Source organism: Ictidomys tridecemlineatus, chromosome 1, assembly GCF_052094955.1.
Source record: "Ictidomys tridecemlineatus isolate mIctTri1 chromosome 1, mIctTri1.hap1, whole genome shotgun sequence".
NCBI classification, from domain to species: domain Eukaryota; kingdom Metazoa; phylum Chordata; class Mammalia; order Rodentia; family Sciuridae; genus Ictidomys; species Ictidomys tridecemlineatus.
The window spans coordinates 100818324-100823566 of NC_135477.1; positions in this window are offsets into that span (position 1 = coordinate 100818324).

Here is a 5243-nt window from a genome sequence, read left to right on the forward strand (position 1 = left end):
TTTAGATGATTTCACACTGATGTTTACTTATAGTTAATCTCCTTTAGAGGTTTCAAATATTAGACCAGGCTGCATTTCCCTGGAAAATTACTGAGGAAAAGAATTGTAAATCAGGAAGATGTTATTGACACTTTTTAATCTGTCTGCAACTGTGCCAAAATTGCAGAATAAATGCAAAGAAAAAATCCAAACAAGTATCCAAATGATATTCAATACTCCATATCTAGATACTTTGGAAGGTTCATATTGCAAGGTTTACAGTTATTAAGATTGCTGAAGTTTTCAAAAGTTAAATAAAATATTGTAATATATATGTATGTGTGTATTAATGTATACACATAATATTCTTTGAACTTTCAAAAAATTTTGTTGAAATAACTCTTTTGAGACTAAAATGTTTTTTCTTTTAAAAATAAATCTATATTTAGCATCCTACTGATCAGTCATTCAGAAGATTACATTTACTTTCAAAAATAAAAAGTAAAAGCCTATGGCTTTCCTTTATGGTGTCCTCTAAATTACAACGGTTTCTTTATACCTCACTCCAAAATAGGCTTTTTGAAGATTAAAAAATATTCCTTATTTATCTTCAAAATTTTTAATACCCTGTAGCAACAGTAGTGTACCAAGCTGTCAGTGGTAGCTAAAGAAAATGTACATTCAGTTTTAAATTATATTTGTGTCACTGAATACCATCTATCAATCTATGTGTCATACTTCAAATGTTTATTTAGCATGTTAGTGATGGATTAAATGAAATCGATCTTCTGATTTGCAAAAATATTCTAGCATCCTCATGAAATTAAAGCATTGTTTCACTTACCAATATTTGACTATTACTTAAAAACTACCCATAGAGGGGGTGATTAATTGAAATGTAGTTTTCTCTGATGACCCATTAGCATTGACCTGTTAGTTAATTACCCGTGTATATAAAGACATTTAACAAAACTTGTTGTTACGTTTGAACTGTATTCCCCCAAATGATGTCAAACCATCGTACCTATGAATCGTGACCTTATTTGGGATAGGGTTTTGGCATATGATTAAATTAAGATGAAATCATTAGTCCGATATGACTGTTCTTTTTAAAAGGAGAAAGTTAGACACAGACATAGAAAAAAACACACAGTGAGAATGCTATGCACTCATAAGCCAATAATGCCAACTATTGCCAGAAAACTGACAGAAGCAAGGAGAAAGGCATGGGACATATTCCCCTCACATTCCTGTAAAGAAATCAACCCTGCTGACACCTTGATCTTTGACTTCTAGCCCCCAGAACTGAAATAGTGACTTTCAGTTGTTTACTCCATTCGGTTTGTAAACAAATATAACTATAAACTAATACTAAAAATAAGTATTTTCTTAACCACTTATTATTTAAGGAATATATAAATGATGAGGTTGACTAAAATCTGAATAGTTTCTTTTGAAAGACTTCCTAGAATTAACCATCATTAGGAATTTCAAAGAGAAAAGTCCAATTTGGGGAGAAGGCCTATGCAAAAGCAAGCACCCTAGCAGGAATGAGACTGGGTGGGTTTTTATGATTGGCTTTAGCATAGATTGGGATAGCATGAAATAAAGACAGGTAAAAGGATAGAGAAGATCCTAAACCTTTTAATTGTGTCCTTTTATTCTCCCTTCACTCCACCATTGCTTTTTCCTGCCATGATACCTGCCAGAGAGATCATATGGGCGAAGCCTCTCTGCTTCTAAATTAGCCCAGAAGTTTTTTTTTTTTTTAAAAAAAGATTCCTGGTTTGCTTTCCTATGAAGATTTAAGATAAAATGTGAAGAGCAAGCAAGCGAACTGATACAGTGATGATAGAAAGACTAGACTCAGATTTTATATTTTTTAAAAAGGAATTTTTAAAACACATATTGTACATGAAGAGATGTAGCAGGGTACTAATAGTGTAGGCCTTTTAGAAATCAATAATTGGTGTTAGTAATAAGAACTGTGCTGACAACCAGCTGTGAAAGTGCCCTCATTCCTGCAGAGCAGAAGGGAAAGGAACCAGCCGATGATTACCAACTCCAAGTATTGCTTGCAGTCAAAGCTTCATTAAAAAAATTAGTAAAATACTCTTTTTACCTTAAAATATGTGTCCCAGTATTGAAAGAGGTTCTATATAAAGAGTTCAGAATAGAACTGCTGCAAACTGTTCAAATCAAGGGTATTTCCCAGTTGGGCTACCGGCCTACATTGTGGAACTTACTCTTTAGCAAAAGCTCTTCTCCTCCCAATTAAAGAAAAAAGGTTGGGATGCCCACAGGTCTTTGCAGTATGTTTGGTGTGACTTTTAACCCCTCATTTCACCTTCTGTATATGGCTCTTCTTTATTACACCACCTGACACAGGAGCCAAATCTAGTCTGTACTACAAATTAGGCTGTTAGCATCTCTTTCACAATTTTTAAAAGTCAATGTAGAAATTCACTGCTGGCCCTTGCTGGTCTCCTATGCATGCATGCTGCCTGTGAAAATCCAGTCATTTATTTTTATTCAAATCAAAGAGAGACATTTTTGTTATGAAATAAGTTATTCAAAAACGTGCAGCAACAGATTTCATTTCTTAACAGCGTATTCCTGCACGTCTGAAATCCTACATGAATTATCTTAATGAGGAAATATATCTAACTACTGAATAAGGAACCTTAGATTTCCAGCTTTGACTTTTAGCTGCAGCTCACTTGCTCACGACCTTACAAAATCCCTTAAATCTCCAAGAGCCCATTTCTCATTTTCCTCTGTGCTCCCATGGAGCTGATCCAATGGCTTTTAAGGGAGCTCTGAGCTTGGACAAGCTCTGAAGGGCATGGGGCAAGGCAAGCAATGGGCCCTGTGTTCCCTGCTTATCGTCCTGGAAAATAGGTATGATAATATCGGCCTCACTGGGGTCCCATTGCAATTAATGTTTGGAAAATGTTTTGAAATCCCAGAGTTAAAAAAGGCAATGCTAGTGCAAATTAGTTAAGTATTTTATTTCTAAAAAATTATTCAGATTATTCTAAGCCACTTTTGAAAAGAATTTGTAATGTAAAGGTATTTATAATACCTGGAAGCTTAAATTGATGTAGTAACTTAATGATCTTTTGAAAATTGCCACAGTAAAATATTTCTTTGATCTGAAGCATCTTGCTACATAAGGCATCAAAATTTTGTGGACTTGTATCATCATTTAAAAGCCAAGGAAATGAATCCATGGGAAGGATGCTTTTCTTTGTGGATCTTGATTATAATTTCCGAACTTTCTGGAAGGTGGTGATGCTTCTCTTGGCTTGGTTTCAAATTTGAGGAGGAAAGAACAAACAGTGAAAATGTTGGAGGGAAAAAAAGAAAAGAACTTAATTTTAATTTTGTTAAGGAAAGAGAAAAGTTTTACAACCAATGGCCTTACAGAAGTTCTGATAAAAGATTCTTGTTTTGATAATGGTACAATATTGATGTCTTAAATTTTTGCTGCATATGTTTGTCTAGGTCCAACATCCTGGAATTAAAAATTGTTTCCCAAAATGTCTCTAAACAGTGTGTAAAAATGTTATTATTAGGAGTCTCTGAATATATAAACACCATATTAAGTTTAAAACAGGGAAACCAAATTGAGAACAAGTGGTTATAAAAATGAATCTATTATTTTAATTTATTATATATAAGAACCATTATTTTAACTACAAAGGTTTTCATCATACTTGGTACAAAATATAATTGAAAAGTTGACTTACATGTGCAGTCTATTATATGCAACTAGGAATAGACAATGCTAGGTGCAAGGTAAAAGAGGTCTTTGAAAATGTGTTTATTAATGCTTTATTACTGACAAATGTTCAGCTACACCATATAGTGTTCTTATATCCTTGTAATTTAGTGTTCTTTTTTGCTTTATTTGCAGTTTATTTAATATTTGAAAATACTTTTTGTATCAATTAGCAAATTAGCAGTTTATCTGGGTGGAAAAACCCCATCTGAGTTACTGAGTTACAAAGTGAATTGTTCTGCAGCTGCAAAATCAAGTGCCTCAGCTGAGTTAATGCTTTTCATTTCTTTTGCATGTGTCAGCATTAATGGAGGCAAGCTTCTATGAAGCCTTGCGTGTGAAGATGGTGCTGAGCAGACTAGATTCAATTCTGTTAGATTCAATTCTGTTAAATGCTTTTTGCATTTTTTTCTTTCTTTTTTTTTTTGGAATAAGGCACAAAAGGAGACTTCAAATCAGGCTGAACTTCAAGCAAAAGTTAATGCTATTCTCTTTTGGGTTCAACCACCCACTTTGCTTAAGGTCACTAGTTGAAGCTAATGCAGCTCAGAGGGGCTGCAGTAAACTTGGCATCTCCTTGATTAGGCTCCCTGCTGATCTAATACACATACTAGCTCACTTGCCAAGTCAAATAACACATTTAGTGAATTGGAAATAAGATTTAAGTGGGCCAGCACAATGCGGCTTGCCCTCTCATCTTTTTACCGAATCCTTCTCTTTGTATGCGAGGCTGTGAAAACTGCTCTTGTTAGAGGACTTAATCTTCATTTTTTTTCTGTAGATTATTTGGAAACAGGTCAATTGAATGTTGGAGCTGCTAACTCCTCCCACTAAAGAAAGAAACTGCTTGTGGCATACTGATTGCATCATTTAAATGAAAGGCACCTATTATTAAAGAGAAAATACTATAGTACGAGGGTCTGTTAGAATTAATAAAAAGAAATCCTGATATTAAATGCACCCCTTTTAACAATGTGTTTATTTCTTTGTCTTATAGATTCTTTTCTAAAGAGTGCCTTGTATTAACTGCTGGTGAGTAATGGATGGGGTTGATCACATCAGTATATATTCATCTCCCGTGGCTGTTCTGCTGCAGTTAATTCTTAAATACAGTAGGTTATAATAGGGTGACATTTCTATAGTGCCTTTCATAAGAGTAATCTAAAGCATGTCACATAATGTTTGACTTTGAACTATTCAGTTTTTTAATGACACAAATCTCAGGGTAAATTTATGCCTTTGAGGTTTGTTTCTTTTAAAAATATGAGTCATTGTATTTGTTATAGTTTGAAATTTATCATAGATTCACCATAGATTATCAAGCTATCCATGCCATAATAATCTGTAACTGTCCTTATCTCTGTGTTAGATGTGCGGGGTTATGATGTGTATGGACTTTTTATGATCTACTTATCTCTTCTGGTCATATAGATTTATGTGTATCTCTATTCTGACTAAATCTGAAATCAGGACTTGCATT